Source organism: Saimiri boliviensis, chromosome 10 (genome assembly GCF_048565385.1).
Source record: "Saimiri boliviensis isolate mSaiBol1 chromosome 10, mSaiBol1.pri, whole genome shotgun sequence".
Lineage (NCBI taxonomy): Eukaryota > Metazoa > Chordata > Mammalia > Primates > Cebidae > Saimiri > Saimiri boliviensis.
In genome coordinates this window covers 108,437,495-108,457,836 of record NC_133458.1, presented here as the reverse complement: position 1 = coordinate 108,457,836, position 20,342 = coordinate 108,437,495, and the positions used below count along the sequence as shown (strand labels likewise).

General features: G+C 34.0%; 1 non-coding gene across 1 annotated transcript; it reads right to left on the bottom strand.

Annotated features, from left to right (window-relative positions):
- Positions 1 to 19,468: 19,468 nt before the first annotated feature.
- On the bottom strand, positions 19,469 to 19,580 carry LOC120360920 (U5 spliceosomal RNA). Its single transcript, XR_005577302.1, has one exon. It is a non-coding gene; the product is annotated as a U5 spliceosomal RNA (small nuclear RNA).
- Positions 19,581 to 20,342: the final 762 nt, after the last annotated feature.

Below are 20,342 nucleotides of genomic sequence, written 5' to 3'. Positions count from 1 at the left end.
TGATAGTCATTGGGGAAGGGAAGGAGAAGATGGAATAAATATGAGAATATAGAGGGGGTCAATGTGGTAATATTTTAGTATTTGAGCTGGCTTGGGGTTTTCATGATGATGGTTATAGAATTATTTTAACCCATTTATGTGTTTGAAATATACCAGAATATGTTTTTGAAAGATTACTCTAGCTGCTGAATGGATTGTTGCAATGTGAGTGCAAGCAGGAAGACCAGCTGGAATATTACAGCAGTAATCCTGCCAGGAGATGATGTTGGCTTGAGCTAAAGTGTTGACAGTGGAGACTGAGAGAAACACATGGTTAACGTGTGTATTTTGGAAGGTAGAATCAATTGAGTTTGCAGTTGGAATGGTGCATACTGATTAAAGAGGAGATTACAAGATGACTAAGTTTTTTTTGTTTTCGGTTTTGTTTTTTTTTTAGCTTTGGTAACTAGAATGTATCATTGGATTTAATTCATATTGACATGCAAGAGAGAAGAACTGGCAGACGTGAAGTTCTCCTAAAGGATAGAAGGGTTCAAAATCAGAATACAAGTTGAAGAATTAGCTTTTGACAGAAATGAGCAAAATTTCCATGATGTAAAAGAAGGGAAAAAAGGAATTGATACGAATATAGAGAGAACAGCAATGCCAATGGAGAGAAAAGAGAGTTTAAAAGCATGAAGTATGAGATGAACTAATCATCTGAAAAAAAGGGAAGAATGTGAGATTTGAAGAAAGAGGAGAAGACAGTGACAAATGATTATTGGATTACACTGAATCCTTGTGATAATGGTAAAATGAAACTTTCTCCTTTAAGAAAATTTTAAGGACAGTGGTTTTCAGTCATGGTTGGGGGTAGGCGGTACCCTGGAGGACAGTGAGACTCTCAGTGAAGGCAAAATTACTTACTGTCAACATTACTTTCTTAGCAAACTAAGATGTCGTGTTTTTTTCACTCTTGTTTTATCATGAATTAGTAGAGAAGTGTTCCAGAATCGTAGTGAGGCATGATTATGTACTTTCTCTGGTGACTGAGAGGATGTATATAATTTGATTTAATTTCTAATATGATAAATATTGATAGGAGTAATGTACTTTAATAAAATCTCTTTTGAGTCCTCAATAATTTCAAAAGTAGAAAGCAGTGGGAAGACTAAAAATTTGATCACTATTACTTTAGGCAAATTATCTTGCTCTCAACACTTTGGAAGAGTTAATTTCTGTAATTTTTTTTATGACAACAATATACTGTCCAAACTTGTACTGTCCAAAGCTTGATTTGAAACATGCAATGCAGAATTATTACATTTACTCATGTAGGATTGCTGTAATAAGCCTCCTCCAATATTGGTTTTCCATGCTCCAGCATTCATTTTTTACAAGAGGTCTCAATGGTTCTTTCAGTGAACATTTTTATTGGAATTATTCTCTGCTTATACACTTTAGTGTCTTTGACTGCAAGTACTCAAGCATCACCTTGTCTATGATTCTTTATCTGACCAAAATATTTTAAATGGTTAAACTGTTGTCACCACCCACACCTGCAATACTATATATATATATATGCATATATATGTGCACATATATCCACACATATAATACACAAATGGATAGATTAACATAAAATATATTTATATATAAATTAAGCAACCATTAGAGTTGCTAGAAAAGTATGTCAGGGAAAGGGACTAGGAATGCAGGCAATTATGGGTGGGTGACAATGGTTTTGCCATTTAAAGTAATTGTATTATATACATACAATTTCTTTGTTTTAATTTTATTATATATAATAAATATGTACATATATACACATACGTGTCTTACCTATATGCTTGTTCACTTTATACAATTAAGTGAAAACTCCAAGAAGAGCTGTGAAATTTTTCTGTTTTTGTTTTTTCTTTTAGCAATGAAATGCACCACTTTGTTTTAGCAGTGAAATGCAATACAAATAAATAAAAATTTATTTATTTAATGAATAAGGAAGAAAGAAGTTCTATTTATTAAATTCCTGATTTTTAATTTTTTAAACTAATAATTATAATAATGTCTCAGAATACAAGTTCAATATACATGAGTCAATTCTATTCCTTGTTTTTTTTTTTTTAAATTTTATTTTAGTTGCAATTTGTTATATAGGTAACGTGTGTCTCAGGGATTTGGAATACATACTATTTTGTCACCCAGGTAGTAGGCATAGTACTTTTGAGCCTCACTCTCCTTCTCTTCTCCACTCTCAAGTAGGCTACGGTGTCTATTGTGTCCTTCTTTGCGTTCATGTGTACTTAATGTTTAGCTCCCATTAATAAGTGGGAATATGGGGTATTTGGTTTTCTGTTCCTGTGTTCATTTGCTTAGAATAATGGCATCCTGCCCCATTCGTGTTGCTGCAAAGGACATGAGCTCATTCTATTTTTACGGCTGCTTAGTATTCATGGCATACATGTACCACATTTACTTTATCCAGTCCACCATTGACAGGGATTTAGGTTGATTCCATGTCTTTGCTATTGTGAATAGTCCTATGATGAAGATATGAATGCATGTGTCTTTATGGTACAAAGATTTATACTCCTTTTGGTCTAATAATGGGTTTACTGGGTCAAATGATTAAGTTATTTGAGAAATCATCAAACTGCTTTCCACAGTGGCTGAACATTACATTCCTGCCAGCAGTTTGTGAGTGTTCTCTTTCTTCCACCTCATCCGCATCTGTTCTTTTTTTGACTTTTTAATAATAGCCATTCTGGCTGGTGTGAGATGGCATCTCGTTGTGGTTTTGATTTGCATTAATAGATAAATACACAAATATACAGTAGACCCTCGAAGAACACACGTTTGAACTGCATGGACCCCCTTATTCATGAAGTTTTTTTCACCTCTTCTACCACTGAGACAGCAAAACCAATCTCTTGTTTGTCCTTATCAGCCTCCTTAATGTGAAGAAGACAAGGATGAAGATCTTTATGATGATTCTCTTCCACTTAATGAATGGTAAATCATGTTCTTTCTTATAATGTTCTTAATAACATTTTCATTTCTCTAGCTTACTTTATTGTAAGAATACAGCATATAATACATAATATACAAAATATAAGTTTATTAACTATGCTATCAGTTAGGCTTTTGGTCAGTAGTAGGCAAAGAGTAATTAAAGTTTTTGGAATCAAAAGTTAGATGCAGATTTTTGACTCTGCAGGAGTCATCACCCCAACCCCCGTGTTGATGTTGTTCAAGGGTGAACTTTACATACACAAATAGAAGATTATCTATCTTTCTATATCTATCTGTCCATCCATATAGTATATAATATACTAGATAGATAGATAGATAGATAGATAGATAGATAGATAGATAGATAATCTCTCTTTAGAGGTTAGGACAATCCTTGGTCAACATCACAACAGCATAAATATATAATATTAAACAAGGACAAAGACACCAAGTGTCAGCTATATTTCAGTGCTCCTAGAAAGGTATAAGACACAGATGCAACTTAAAAGTAAATGTGATGCAGACTTTAACAATTTTAAGTTTTTAAAAATTATAGTAAATATGTAACAAAAATTTCCATTTAAATCATTTTAAAATGTATAATTTACTGTCATTAATTATATTTGCAGTGCTCTGCACTCATCATTACTAATTTTAAAACTTTTTAATCACCTCAATTGGAAAGCTCTGTAACCACTTAGGTAGTAATACCCCATTTTCTCCTCCTCCAGCTCCAGCTAACTTCTAATCTACTATCTCTATAAATTTACCTCTTCTAGATATCTCATATAAATGGAATTATGTGATCTTTTTCCTTTTGTGTCTGGCTTGTTTCACCTAGATAATGTTTTCAAGGTTCGTCTATTTTGGCTTGTATCAGAATATTTTAGGGTTTTTTCTCTCTTTTTTTGCTTGTTCTTTTTATTTTCTCTAGGAAGCTCTTGCCAAATCAAAGATTATGAATATTTGTCTGTATGCTTTTTTCTTCAAGTTTTATGGCATTAGCTCATATATCTTGTCTTTTGATCAATTTGAGTGAATTTTTGTATATAGTACGAGAGAGAAGTCTAACGTCACCATTTTTCATGCAAAAATCTAGTTTTCCCACAACCTTTTGTTGAAGAAGGTATTCTTTACCTATTGAACATTCTTGGTCCCTTTTCCCTAAATTAATTAGTCATGTGTACACGGTTTATTTCTTCACTCTCAATTCTATTTTATTCTATTGGTCTATATGTTTATCCTTATGGAACTACCACACTATTTTTATTATTGTAGCTTTGTACTAAGTTTGTAAATGAAGAGGTGTGAGTCCTTCAGCTTTCTTAACTTTCCAGATTGTTCCAGCTATTCAGACATCATGCTACTTCATGTACATTTGAGGATCAAAGTTTGTATTATGGCAATAAAGGCCATTGGAATTTTGATAGAGACAGTGTTGAATCTTCCTGGGCATAGACCTGACTTATCAAAATGGCCTTCTGTGGTCTTGGCTCTACCATGATTCTACAGCCTCCCATGTGCATCCCAAAGCTCCCATATGTTATTTTTGATCATAAACAGCTGTAAAAATTTTGCTGCTGTGGGGGAATATAATTGGATATATTCGGTTTCTTAGGTTTGCTGTTGTTGTTGTTGTTATTTTACAGATGTTATTGAATGCCAAGAGTCAGAGAGAAAAAGGGAGTGAGAAAATGACAAAGAGAAGGAGAAGAAAAAAGAAGACCATCTTACTGAAGTATTCTGTTCTTTTTGTAATTTTGATCTCTTCACTGAAATTTATATTTTGTTTATACATCATTTTCATATTTCTTTTTGTTTTCTCACCAGGTTTTTCTTTAATGCTTTGAGCATATTTAAGACAGTTGTTTTAAAGTCCAGTGCTAAAGACTTTAAGATGAGACCATCCTTGGCCTCACCAAGGATGATTTCTGACAATTTATTTTGTTTCTGTTTTAAATGTGTATAAATTTAAGGGATACAAGTACGGTTTTCTTACATGGATATATTGCACAGTGCTGAAATCTGGATGGACTGTTTGTGTGTGTGTGTGTGTGTGTGTGTGTGTGTGTTTGTTTTTCGTTTTTTAGGCCACACTTTCCTATTTCTCTCTTTCCTTGGTATTTTTGTTGTTGAAATCCAAACATTTGAATGTTATAGTACGGTAACTCTAGAAATTAAATTATCTTTCTTCCACAGCTTTTTTCATTTTTATGATTGCTGAAGGTTGTAGTAGCCCATTTGTTTAATGACTTTTGCCCACTATATTTACAGGGACTATATTTTTTTGTTGTGTGTGGTCACCGAGTCCCAGTTAGGTTGTTTTTATTTGTTGTTGTTGTGATTTTACAGAATCATCATTGAATGTCAAGAGTCAGAGAGATAAAGAGAGTGAGAAAACGACAGAGAGAAGGAGAAGAAAAGAAATAAAATCTCTACTGGCCTTTGCAGATTGGCTGTATATTGAGGACTTGTTTCAAAATTTAGCCAGGCTCCACTTAACCTAGTGATTATCCTAATATGAAACTTGTAGTCTTCTTAGATCTTTTCTGAGCATGTGTCTTGTCCTGGGAGTGCATGGCTTTCTAAATTCCCCCATATACGCAGAAGCTTTTGAATGTCCTACTTTCCAAATGAATCTCTCTCATCAGATTTTCCTTTCAGGCTGTAGGAAGCATATTACATTTCTCAACCATAGTCTTTTGCTCTGGACAGCTTCAAATTATCTGATTACTTATAACGTTTTTGAGCAATGCCCACTGCGTTGCCAGCCTTTCTAAGTTGTGCATTAGGCAAAACAGACAATCACTTTGTGCAAGTTCTATAGATAGACCCCAGGCAGGTTATAACAGATGTAAGCCAGAATTGCCAATAAGATCTGCTCTGCTCCCTCTGAACAGGGACTCACACCACTCAGGGAATATGGATACAAGGCTGGTGCCACATTACAGATGGGATGAGGCCTGGTAAAGGAAACATGCTATAAAACTTGACTTCCATTTTTTATTTTGCCTTCTTCTAGATTTAGCAGTTACTGGTTGCTTAACCTTTGACTGTTTTCCAGAGTTCTGAAAAAGTTGGTTCTGATAGTTTTTGCTTGTTTTTTGATGTTTCTGTGTGATGTATCTGCTCCATTTTGCTGATAAAATGTTGCCAGGGATTTCTGAGTAGGTTATTTTCCTGTATCTTGCAAAGATATGAGAGGTTGAAGAAGGTAACTTAGGACCCAAGACCACAATGAACATACCAAAATAATGTCTTTAAAGAGATCTTGAAAGCTCCCTTATTAAAACTTTATTGAAACAGATAATAGCATGACTGATATAATAGCAAGAATCCCAGATTCAGAACAAACAGAACTGAGTTATGCCCCTGGTCTCCCTGTTTACTACTTGAGGGTTCTTCCTTACATATGTCATTAAGCTTTTCAAGCCTATTTTCCCTTTTCTAAAATTTCAATAATATTAATTACTTAACACTCTTATAAAGATGAGCTGAAAATTAAGAAGAAAAATATGAAAATCATGGTTAACATATAAAATTCTATTAAAAGTAATTTATAAGAATAATCACAATAATACATTCCTTTACCTAAGCGTTGTCACAGTTTCCATCATAGCACATTAACTTATTCATTTACATTTTTCAACTTTAAAATTTTTATGTAAAGCTTATTTAAAAGCTTATTTAAAAAAATACAAGTGAGAAGCATCCCAGCAACCCCACGACGGCCGGTCTTCCCGGACGCCATGAACCACACTGTCCACCAGCACCGACCATCCCCCAAACTATGAGATGCTGAAGGAGGAGCATGAGGTGGATGTGCTGGGGGTGCCCCACAACCCTGCACCCCCGACATCCACCGTGATCCACATCCGAGGCCTCCGTGCCCGACCATGTCGTCTGGTCCCTGTTCAACACCCTCTTCATGAACTCCTGCTGCCTGGGGCTTCCTAGCGTTCATCTACTCCGGGACGTCTAGGGACAGGAAGATGGTTGGCGACCTGACCGGGGCCCAGGCCTACGCCTCCACCGCCAAGTGCCTGAACATCTGGGCCCTGATTTTGGGCATCATCATGACCATTCTGATGATCATCATCCCCGTCCTGATTCTGCAAGCCTATCAGTAGATCCAGAGGAATCACCCAGGCCAGGGGCTCTGCCCGTGACCTGTCTCCCTGGTACTCCAGCTTCCATCCCTCACCCTGCCCCCAGTCCATCCTGTATCAGCCCTTTACCCTCACACACTTTTCTGCAGTCGGGTTCAATAAAGTGCACGTGCTCCTGGAAAAAAAAAATACAAATGACTTTGTTAGAATTACACAATGTTTTATATGTAAAGAATCTGGTCAATTTATTAAAATGTCTATAGCTACAGGAAAAATAGGCCACAAAAGAAAAAAGACTCAATGGACCTGTTCCTGAATCTCTGAGGACACTAGCTCCTCACACTTGACTCTTCTACTCTGGTGCACATAACTAAAAGTAGAAAAAAAAAAAAAAGGTTACATCAGCATCAGTGAATTATTTAGGTTTGGCTCAGAAAAGTTCATTTTAATTCACTTTAAATTGTACAGGGAACTTATCTCAAATAGCTCTCAAATTTAAATAAAGAGCTTACATTTTTTTTTTGAGTTTACATAAAGCAAACAATCCATTCCATATATGAGAAAATCAAAGGCAAAGGAAATGTTCTCATAAAATTTGCAATACTTAAAAAATACCCAAGAAACAATTTCAATGCAACAAAAATAAGATTCTTGGTTTATAAATGCTTCACTGTATGAGGGATTACTGTATAGCTGCTGTGTCTTTATTGATACATGAATTAAATGAAAGGACATTTCATGAGATCAGCAGGAAGTGATTGGCCTGTTGGCTTCAAATCACAAAGATGATTATTTCCAATAGCAGAGAGTACTATCGACATACCAGTGTTACAGTCTGACAATAAAGGATATTTTTTCAACTTTCTACTTCAGATGCATTTTAAACACCCTAATATTCACATTTTTATCATAAAGGAAATGCTGAAATAGTTTTCCACCAATGTATCTCCAAGATTCAACAATGATTTACAAGGGTCAATCTTGTTTTGAAATGAACTAACCTGACTCCATCATAGAAATAAGCCTGACAAGCTCCAGCTTAGCTTTGCCCTCCCTGCCATGGCCCCCTCAGGTGCATTACTGTGTCACACTATACTCAGAGCCTTGAACTGTTGAGATTTGGGCCACGCTGTTCTCAGTACCTGTAACTGCTGTAACCACACCCTGATTTTGTGAAAATCTCCCCTTGGTGATTGATTGTATGGAAAGTCTACCTGCTAGCCCCTTCGATGATTGTATGGAAATACTCTTAGTAACCAACAACGTGGGAACTTCCTGCCTCCTGGTTACCATCTTCCTCCTACTAACCTGCTTGTTCTGCTTGTAAAATTCCACTTCAACTAGAATCCCCCTCCCCTCTCTTCCAGGTTAGGTATAAAAGGAAATCACATCCCCTTATTCGGGGCCAAGTTATGTTATTGGTCTTGAAATGATTCAGGTTGATTTTCATTACTAGGAGTTTCTGGATTCTACTAAGTCAGAAAAATGTAAACGTAGATCACTGATGAAGATTTACGTAGTAAGGTCAACAGTGAAATAGTAATTCAATGTACAAGGGGAAAAAAAGATGATATGCTCTTAGAGAATACAAATTCTCAGTTCACAGACTCCAATTTACAAAAGGGACTTTGTTCTTTATAATTCAGCATTAATTCTGACTTAAGCTTTCTGTCTTCAGGCTGGTAAAAAAGTTAACTTTATCGTTTTCAAGCAACTAGGCAAAATAGAGAATTCATAGTCAAAAGTAACGTTTCTTAAACAGATGTTATATGTCTTGTACACTTATATTTGCAAATGAGTCACACTAACTCATGAGCAATGTTTTCCTACATTTTTACCCAAGCTCCTTTTCACATTATGCATGTATTTATGTAATAATTACCTAGAAGTAGAACTACCAGATTTCAAAGGTTGTGAATCTCTATATTTATTGACTTTATCTAATATCTTTCTGAATAGTTGCTTCGGTTTACAACCCATTCAAAATTATCCCCTTTTTTGGTAACAGTATTCACTGTTAAATTTTTAATTAGAAAAGAAATTACTAAGGGTCAGTTTCTTTCAAATATGCCATCTCATATTGTTATTATAATAATTTTATGAGTTAGATTACAAAGTCAATTTGTAACTCCACACAGCTTCAAGTTTTTGAAGTGTTAGTTGAATTTTAATCTGTCAATTCTAAACTCATACCCTAGGTAAAATCCTTGGCTGCTGTCTTAGGGCTAACTGCTAAGAAAGTTTTTGAGAGCAGAAGAACACATAGGTTAGGCTTTTAGGAGTTGCTTTAGAAATAACAAGGTATAAACACGTAAGTTTATAGAATTCTATAATGTGGAGAACCTGAGACGATAGTAATAACCCCGACCTTTATCTGACCTTCCAGGTTAGGGATTTAAGTAAAGAATCAAAATTCCACATTACAAAACTCTAAAGACCTTTTCCTCTGGCATAGACTCTGGTCAACAAAGAAGGGTGTGTGTGTGTGCGCGTGTGTGTGTGTGTGTCTGTGTGTGTGTGTCTCTAAGAGACAGTGCTTAAGTTATTTAATGCTTTATTCCCTCATGGAAGTGATTTTTTTCCGTTATTTTTTGAAATAGGTGTTCTTTGAGGGATTTCAGACTATTTTTCCTTTTTGTCCCTACAAACAAATAAATCATTCTTTCCCGCAAGTTCAGCTTTTCATTTGTGGCAAATTTAAAAACCTGACTGGCTGAAAAATGGGAGGATTTATTTTTCTCTCCCTTTTGTGAATGAGGCATTAAGTCTAAAATTGCCTTCGATGACAAATTCCTTTCATCTCTAATCCTTCATAGAAATACCTTAGTGAACTATAAGTGACAGAAAGCTTCAAAGAAAGAGGTGAGCTCAGTCTTGTAAATAAACCCAACTGAAAAATAGAAGTAACAAAGATAGGCTTACCTTATAGATTTTTATTTTTTAATTGGGCTTAAATGGTTGAAAATGTAAAACAAAGTGTAGTTAGTTGCATCATCTGCTAGTTATTTTGTCACCTGAGCTTGATTTTTTACCCTCTTTCTATTATTTATTTGGGAATATGAAGAAAATGACTTTTAATTTCCTTTAAAATTGTCTGTGCCATTTACAGAGAAAAATCCTTTAAGTGTTAGTATAATGATCAGCTCTGCTAAAATCTGATTGATTTAACTAACATCTTAAGCTTCTTTTATACACATTTACTTATTGAAAGATGTGTTGTTGACGTATTATGTGCCAAACATTGTGCCAAGCCCTGAGAGGTGTTGAGATAATTAAGATGATGGCCCTAGCCCAAGAACTATACCACTACTTACAGACTTAAACATGGAAAATTGACTAGGAGTAGAAATAAGAAGCAAGTATCATGAATTGTTTTGAATGACAATCAAAAGTTTTTTTGTTTGTTTTTTTTTTTTTGCTTTTATCTAGACCTAAAGGAATGAAGAGGTACATGTGCTGAAATTAGAGTAGAAATAAAAGTGAGGCAATATAGACCAAGGAAACACATCTGTAAGGTTAAATGAGTTTAAAAAGCACTGCAGAAATTGTTCTCTAAGACTGTGTGAAGTAGTTGATAAAGTGGACATTCATGTTATTTTTTTAAGGTCAACTCAAAAACAATTTAAGGAGCAAAACGTAAATTTGAACTTGATCTCTGACAAAGGGATGCAAAGATTGAAGTATTTGAGAATCCCGGACTTCTTTATCAGTATACCGGTTTAAACTGGCTTAAATTTTGATAAAGATTATTTTCAAATATTCAACTTAAAATCTTGAAAAAAAGTGAATATAAGCAATATTTTATTTCATTTTTAAATATTTTAATTGGTAAATGAGCACTTATGTTTTCTAAATGGTTTGAGATATAATTCACATATAATAAAATTCTTCAACTTAAAATGTATAATTCAATAATTTTTAGTATATTCACAAAGTTGTGCAGTTATCACTAGGACCTAATTTATAACGATTTTTTAATTTTAAAAAGAAACCTCCTACCCATTAACAGTCACTCTTCATCCATTCCCAACCTCCAACTACAAATCTACTTCCTTTCTCTAAAGATTTATTCATTTGGAACATTTCATATAAAGAAATAGTACAATATAAAGGTTTCCTGTGATTATTTTACTTCACATAGTGTAGTGTTTTCAAGGTTCTTCAATGTGGTTGCATCATACAAAAGTACTTCATTATTTGTCATTGCTTAATCATACTACATAGTTTGAATACGGTGCATTTTATTTATTCATTTATCAATTGATGGACATTTGATGGGTTGTTTCCACTTTTTGGTTACTACGATTAACACTCCTGTGAACATTCATGCACAGTTTATTATGTGAATGTCTGTTTTAATTTTTCTCATAGTGGATTTTCTTGACTGTGTGGTAACTCTATGTTTGACTTTTTGGAGGAATTGCTGAGTTATATTCCAAAGTGTCTATGCCATTTTACATGCCCACCAATAATATACAACAGTTCTAATTTCTCATGTTCTATCTCATTGTTATCATTTAGTTTTTCTTATAGCCATCCTCATGGATGGGAAGTGGTATCTCAGTGTAATTTTTGTTTTCATTTTTCCTAATGACTAATAATATTGAATATCTATTTATGTACTTATTAGGCATTTATTTTTCTGATTGGCATGAGTCTATTCATATAATAGGCTCATTTTAAACAACTTAATTGAAATGCATTCATTTCTGTTATATTTAATACATTGGTTATTATTTATTATGCTCTTGCTTATAAATAGTACAGCATACTATATTTATATAGAGATAAATATATAGTATAGTATACTATAGATATGCAATCTATAGTAATTTGTTAGATTAGCTCAAATGAACTAAAACAGGCCTTATTTCTAAGTAAGGTCACATTTTGAGGTACAGCTATTAGGATTTCTACAGTGAATTTTGAAACATGGAATTCAACTGCATAACACTCTGCACACTGGTCCTTCCAAATTCATGTCCTTCTCACATGCAAAATACATTCATCCCATTTCTTCATCCCCCAAGTTATTAACTTATTTCACCATCAAGTCTAAGTACAAAATCTTATCCAAATATCTTCTTTTTTTTTTTTTTTTTTTTTTTTTTTTTTTTTTTTTTTTGAGACGGAGTTTCGCTCTTGTTACCCAGGCTGGAGTGCAATGGCGCGATCTCGGCTCACTGCAACCTCTGCCTCCTGGGTTCAGGCAATTCTCCTGCCTCAGCCTCCCGAGTAGCTGGGATTACAGGCACGCGCCACCATACCCAGCTGATTTTTTGCATTTTTAGTAGAGACGGGGTTTCACCATGTTGACCAGGATGGTCTCGATCTCCTGACCTCGTGATCCACCCGCCTCGGCCTCCCAAAGTGCTGGGATTACAGGCATGAGCCACCGCGCCCGGCTCCAAATATCTTCTAAATTAGATGTGTGTAAGACTTAGGTCATGATTCTTTCTGAAGCAACATTTATCTTTATCTGTGAAACCAGGCAACACGTTAATCTGCTTCCAATACACAGTAGTATTCAAGGAGGATTGATTCTAGGACCCCTGTGGATTACGAGGCCTGTACATACTCAAATCCCCTTAGCTGGATCCACAATCACAGCTATAGGAGGCAGGCCCGCCCACTGTATGATGGTAAGACAGATATAGGTAACATAGGTATTCTGATTCATATCAGGGTAAATTGGAAGAAGGAAAAGGGATCGTAGGTCCCAAGAAAGTCTGAAAACTGTCAGAGAAAACTCTGTTAGGTTTTAAGGCTTGAAAATAATTCTCTTTAACAAAATGATCTGAGGTCAGGCTCACAAAAGTGACAGCCACCCCCTGCCCTGGGTTGCAGCCCCACTCACTGGAACTGAGGAGGTAGCTCCACTGTCATTCTGTCTTCCCTTTTGGGAAGGATAGCATGGATCAGCCTGTTTATTACCAATAGAATCCCCAAAATCTAGCAGCCTTCCTTCATTGTGTCTCAGTTCTCTCTCCTTAGTTCAACCTGTCAGGTTTTCTGTTGAGATGGTTGATTAAATCCTCAGGTTACAGGTTATATGCCTAATCTTTAGTAAATGGTTGTTCAGCCACACCCTTGGTGTTTTCTCCAGAGCACATTCTCTCAATTGTTTCAAAATGGTGATAGAACTGATAATTGGCTATTTACATTACAAAAATCTTCAAAGTTCTGGTTTCTTTTTGCTTGTGATTTCTTTTTTCAAATTTTCTCTCCCTCTCACATAAGTAGCAAGGAGAACCAGGCTGTGAATTCAAAACTTTGGTTATAAATCTCCTCAATTAAATATCAAAGTTTTTCAGTTACATGTTTTACTTTCCACAAAATAGTAGAACACACATCAACCTAGTTTTCTGTCACTTTCTACGAGGATCACGTCTCCTCCAGAGTCTAATAAACTTTACCTTATTTCTGCCTGAGACCTTACCAGAAGTAACTTTAACATTCATATTTTAGCAGCATTATGTTTATGATAATATGTGTATTCCCTAAGACCATAAAAACTTTCCCTCCAGCTTTTTTTTTTTTTTTTCTGAGCCCTTAACAAAATTGCCTTTCACATCCATATTTCTATCAACCACCTCTTTATCACAGTCTTGGCTTTTTCTATCATGCATCTCAAAACTCCCAGCCTCTATTGATTACCCGAATCCAAAGCCACTTCAATATTTCTAGGCATTTGTTAGAGTAGTACTCCAATTCTTGCTACTAAAATCCGTGTTAGCTTTCCAATTAATTACATCTGCAATCACCCTATTTCTAAACTTGGTCACATTCTGAGGTACTGTGGATCAGTACTTGCACATATAAATTTTGGGGAAGACAAAATTCAAACCAAAACAAATTATCTTGGCATTGTGGTGAAAAATCGCTTGACTATACAATTCAGAGTTTATTTCTGGGTTTTTTAATTCAAGCTTTTGGTCCATATGCCTATTCTTATGCCAGGACCACATGGTTTTAATTACAGTTGCTTTGAGGTAAGTTTTGAAATCAGCAAGTGTGTGTTTTTAAACCTTGTTCTTTTGTTTCAAGATAGCATCGGTTTTTGAGAATTCCTGTACATTCTTCCAACTACATTTTGGACTGGGTTTTCTTAATTTTCAAAAAAACAAAACAAAACAAAACAAAAAACAAACAAAAAACAAACAAAAAAACCTGCGTGTTTTGATAGATATTAAATTTAATTTGTATAGCATTTTGGGTAGCACTGTCATCACAAAAGCATGAAGTATTCTAATGCATAAAATGCGATGTTTTCTCATTTATTGACATCTTTAATCTCATTCCAGAATAGTTGATAGAAGTCTTACCTTCCTGGTTATATCTTATATGTCTCACCTCCCTGTTTAAATTTACTTCTAATTATTTTATTTTTTAAGATTAGATGCTATTATAAATTGAATTGTTCATTTAAAGTTTTTTGCAGATTGTTTCTTTCAAGTGCATAGGAATATGATTATCTGCGTGTTGGTTTTATAATCAGAACTTAGATTAATTTACTTATTAACTCTAATAATTGTTTTGTGGATTTTTGGAGTATTCTACCTATGACCTATAAGATCATAATGTCTGTATCAATTGAGATAATCATGTCATTTTTGTTCCTTGATTCTATTAATGTTATAGTTCATTCATTTTTGTATATTAATCCATTCTTTACATTCCAGGAAAAAATCCCACATAATCATGATGAATTATTCCTGTAATATGCTGCTAAATATTATTTGCTAATATTTTAAGCAAATATTTGCAAATTCATAGGGGATATTAATCTGAATTTATTATGTTTTTTCCTTGTAATATCTTTGTCTAGCTTTGCTATCAGAGTAATGTTGACATAATAGAAAAAAAGAAGTGTTACTTTTTCTTCAATATTTTTGTAAGAGTTTGAGACTAACTGGTGTTAAAGTTTTCTTTACCTGGCTGAGTTCACCAGTGATACCAATGACCCTGGGTTTTTCCTTTGTTGGGCAGGCAGTTTTTGATTATTGATTCAATCTCTTCACTCGTTGTGTGTCTATTCAGATTTTCTATTTCTTCTTGAGTTAGTTTATATAGATTGTATATTTCAAAAAATTTGCCCATTTCACGTAGGTTAGTTATCCAATTTTTACTGTATACTATTCATAATATTCTCTTACAATCCCTTTTACTTCTACAAAACTCATAGTAATTTTCCTACTTTTAGAACTTGTTTGCTAATTTGAGTTTTCTTTTTTTTAGTTTAATATAAATAAAATTTGTCATTTGTTTTTCTTTTTCAAAGAACCAAATAATTTTTGCTTATTTTCTCTATTGCTATTTTCTCTCCTTTTTTAAATTTATCTCTTCACTAATTATTATTTCTTTTCATCTTCCTTCTGCTAGATCCGGGTCGAGTTTGATTTCTCTGGATACTTAAGGTTGTAGTTAGGTTATTGATTTGAGATGTTTTTAAAGTCTGATTGTGATATACTATTTTGATTTCCTTAGTTTTCCCTTTCCAGTATATTTTTCCAGTCTTAATGAGGAATAATTGACTAATAAAAATTGTATATATTTAAGGTATATAAATTGATATTTTAGTATAAATATGCATTATGGAATAATTTCAACATGATGCTAATAAACATATCCATGCTCTCACATAGTTATCACTTTCATTTTCTTTTCTTTTTCTCATGGTGAAAACACTGAAGATCTACTGTTTCAGCAGATTTTGAGTATACAATACAATATTGGTAACTATAGTTACATTGCTGTAACTTAGCACTCCAGAACTTTTTCATCTGACATAACTAAAACTTTGTACCCCTTAGTCAACATCTTCCAATTTACTCCTCTCCCCAGCCCTAGAAACCATTCCACCACTCTGTTTCTGTGAGTTTGGCCATATAAGTGAAATCCTGCAATACTTATCTTTCTGTATCTGGCTCATTTCACTTAGCATAATTTTCTCCAGGTTCATCCATGTTGACATAAATGATAAGATTTCCTTTCATTTAAAGGCTGAACAGTATTTGTGTGTGTATGTGTGTGTGTGTGTGTGTGTGTGTGTGTGTGTTTACATAACATTTTCTCTATCTTTTCATCCACTGATGGATACTTAGCTTGTTTCCCTATCTTTGCTATTGTGAAAAGTGCTATTGTGAAAAGATATCTGAGAGCCCAAGTATTTCCTCACGACAGTGATTTCATTTGGATATACACTTAGAAGTGAAATTTCTGGATCACATGCTAGTTTTATTTTATATTTGGTTAAGGAGTCTGTACTATTTTCTGTAACAACTAAACCAATTTACTTTCCCACCAACGATGTATAAGAATTCCCTTCTCTCTCCATATTCACATCTTTTGTCATTCTGCTGTTGAGATTTGGTGGTATTTCTGGAAATGTTTCTTATACAGAGGTGGATAGCAATGATAATCTAATTGTGCACTGAAGTGACTGTATATAATTTTAAGTCCAAATTAAATGGTTCTCAATTCAGCTTCCCTTAGTGGATCTCTGATATGAATTCTGAATCATTGGTTGTGGTTACAAAAGAACAAAAGATTCTGTGTTGTTGGAACAAAGTATCTTTACTGTGGTGGTAGTCATAAGTGAAAATAACGTATATAGCCAAATACACAGGGGAGAGAGAGACAGACCAAGAGAGAAAGAGAGGGATTAGAACATGTAAAACTGGGAAAATCAGGACAAAATCAGTGCACTGTTATCAGTGTTAATATCCCGGCTGTGAAATTGTACTGTAGTTTTTCAAAACAGGTCTCTTTTCTCCACAACCTCAACAGTACTTACTGTTTGTCATTAATATCCACCCAAACAGGGTTGAAGTACTATCTCATTGTGGTTTTAATTAGCATTTCCATCCTGAGTAGTGATGTTGAGCAGATTTTCATGTACCTTTTGTCTATTTGTATGTTTCTTTTGAGAAATTGCTTCTCAAGTCCTTTGCCCACTTTTTAATCAGATCATTTGTCATTTGCTATTAAGTTATTGAAATTCTTAATAAATATTTTAAACATTAACTCTTTATCAGATCCGCGATTTGCAGGTATTTTGTCATTACCTTTTGAAGCTATTGCTTGTCTCTTTTGCTGTGCAGAAACTTTTTGGTTTGATGCAATCCCACTTGTCCATTTCACTTTTATTGGCCATGCTTTCGGTGTCATATCCATGAAATCATTGCCAAATCCAATGTTAAGTAGTTTTTCCTTATTTTTTTCTTCTGGGAGCATTATGGTTTCAGGTCTTATATTTAAATCTTCATTCTATATAGACTTGACTTTTGTATACAGTGAGATAAAAGGGTTCAATTTCATTCTTTGACATGTGGATATTCAGTTTCCTCAATACCATTTATTGAAGAGACTGTCATTTCCCCATTGGTGCCCTTGTCAAAAATCAATTGATCACAAATATATAAATTTTTTTCTGGCCTCTCTATTTTTTTCCATTTGTCTGCATGTCTGTTTTATGACATTACCATACTGTTCTAATAACTCAATTTTGAAATTAATAAATGATCCTCTAGCTTTGTTTTTCTTTCTCATAATTTCTCTGACTATTCAGTATCTTTTGTGGTTTCATATGGTATTCAACTTGTTTCTTATAGTTCTGTTAAAACGCACATGTATTTTGAAAAGGATTGCATTAAATCTATAGATCAGTTTGGGTAATATGAACATTTAAACAATGTTAATTCTTCCAGCCTGTAAATACAATATATCTTTCCATATGGCATGGATTCCAGGCTATTTGTTAACTGAGGCTTTACGTGTGAGATTTAAATCTTTCCTCAGATTTGCAAATTTTCAGCCATATTTCCTCAAATATTTTTTTCTTCCCCTTTCTTTCTGTCCTCCCTATCTGGTATTTCTATAAGGTATATGTTAGCAAGCATGATAGTATTCCACTGGTCGTTCAGTTATGTTTATTTTTCTCATTCTTTTTTCTTTTGCTCCTCCGACTGGATAATTTCAAATGTCTTATCTTCAAGCTTGCTTCTCCTCTCTTCTGCTTATGTGAATATACCATTGAATTTCTCTAATACGGTTTTTATTTTTGTTTTGATAAAGAAATTATGAAAATTTCCAGAATTTTTCTGTTTGTTTTTATGTATATGTTTTGATATTGTCGTCTTGTTCAGATGTTGTTTTGTCTGATTTCTTTGGTTATTTGTACATGTTTTCCTTTAACCCAGTAAACATATTTAAGCCATCTGATTTAATATTATTAATTAATAATTTTAATGTCTGCGCTTTCTCAGGGATTCTTTCAATCAAATTCTTTATTTGCTATAAATGGATTGTATTTTCTGATTTCTTTATGTTTTAAAATGTTTATTACTGAAGAAAATTCTGAGTAATATGTGTGGTAATTCTGAAAATGTAATGCTCTTGTTTCTCAAGGAATGCTTGTTCCTTGCTTGTTTATGCCTGAAGCAATCCTACTGTGATTTTCCAAACTACTTTGCAATAATATTTTGCAAACCATTTATTTGCAAATGATTTTACATATTTGTTGTGTATGGTCGCTAAAGTTTCTGTTCCATTCTTCAATTTTATCTTCAGTCATCAATGACCTGCCAATAATTCCCTTAAATTTCTGGTTCCCAAGTTGGTAGGGAGCAAAATTCCTGTCTCTGAATCTCTTCCTGTCTGTGAATCAATTTCACCCCTTTGAGATTGAAACAATGACCCTATGTGATCACAAGCAGCAATTAGCTATCAAAACACACAGCCTGATTCCTGGAGGACAAGGTTTGGTTTGCCCATCCTGATTCCAGGAAGATGACCTGAATGTGGTTTATAGTTCTGTGCTGTGGGATAAGGGTTGGAGGCTGATAGACACTAATGTAAGAGCTGAACCTGAAACAAAATTTGCCAGTCTTTTCACTGACCTCTCATCAATCTCTTCTCTAGATGCTTCAAGAGTTCTATTAGACCCAGAGTTCCAAAATAGTTGCTTCAGACAGATAATGCAAAACAATTTCTTCGATGTTGGAACAGATTCCTGGAGCTTTCTACATCTCTGTGTTCTATGAAGTCACTGCTGCTTATTTTTATTTGGGTACTTTCCCTTTTGTTTTTAAGATGTAATTGAGAGTTTTTAAAATATATCCTGGACACCAAGTACCTTATCAATGTAGAATTTATAAATATCTTCTTTTATACATGAGTTGTAATTTCACTCTCTATTCATGGTATTTGTTTGGTAAATATATATTAATTTTGATGAAGTTTAAATTATCTTCTTTTTAGCATCATATCTATTAAACCACTGTATAGCTTAGAGTTCTGAAGATTTACACCTATGCGTATTTTCTTTCCTTCTTTTCTTTTTCTTTTTTAAATTATTTTTTAAATCTAACCATAACAAAACAAAGCATCAAAAAATTAGTTAAAAACTCATGTTCATCCCCATGGAAATCTTTGATAAAAGGTGAAAGATTTATGCAATCTGAAGAGAAACTGGAGTATTACACCTTTATTTTGTTACCTGGGCTGCAGTGCAGTGGCATGACCATGGCTCAGTGTAGCCTCAAACTCCTGGATCAGTTGATCCTCCCATCTCACCCTCTAGAGAGTAGCTGGGACTACAAGCACAGGCCACCATGCCTGGCTAATTCTGTGTAGTTTATGTGGAGACAAGGTTTTACTGTGTTGCCCAAGCTGGGCTTGAACTCTTGGACCCAAGTTATCTGCTCTCCATGGCCTCCCAATGTTCTAAGATTACAAGTTTGAGCCCTGGCACCCAGCCTACACCTATACATTTTACAAATAATTCTACAATATCATTTCTTATATTAAAGTGTTGATCCATTTTTATTTATTTTATTTTTTTTTGTATTTTGTTGCTAGAGGTTCAGATTCATTCTTTTGTATGTACATATCTCATTGTCTCAGGACCACTGGTCAAGAGAGTATCCTTCGACCACTGAGTGATCCTGGCACTCTCGTCAAAAATCATTTCACCATAAATGTTAGGTTAGTTGTATCTATTATTGAAAGGGGGGGCTCAAAAATTTCCAACTATTATTTTTTATTTTTAAATTTCTCCTCAGACTGTATATATGTTTATGATTTTTATGTCTTCTTGATGGAATAAGCCTTTTATAAGAAGTTTGCCTTTTAATTATTAAAATATTGGTTATGTTTAAATTTTAGTTTTAAATTATTTATTGAATATCTAATATGTGCCGAGTACTGTTAAAGACTTTATAGCATAAACAATGAATAAAT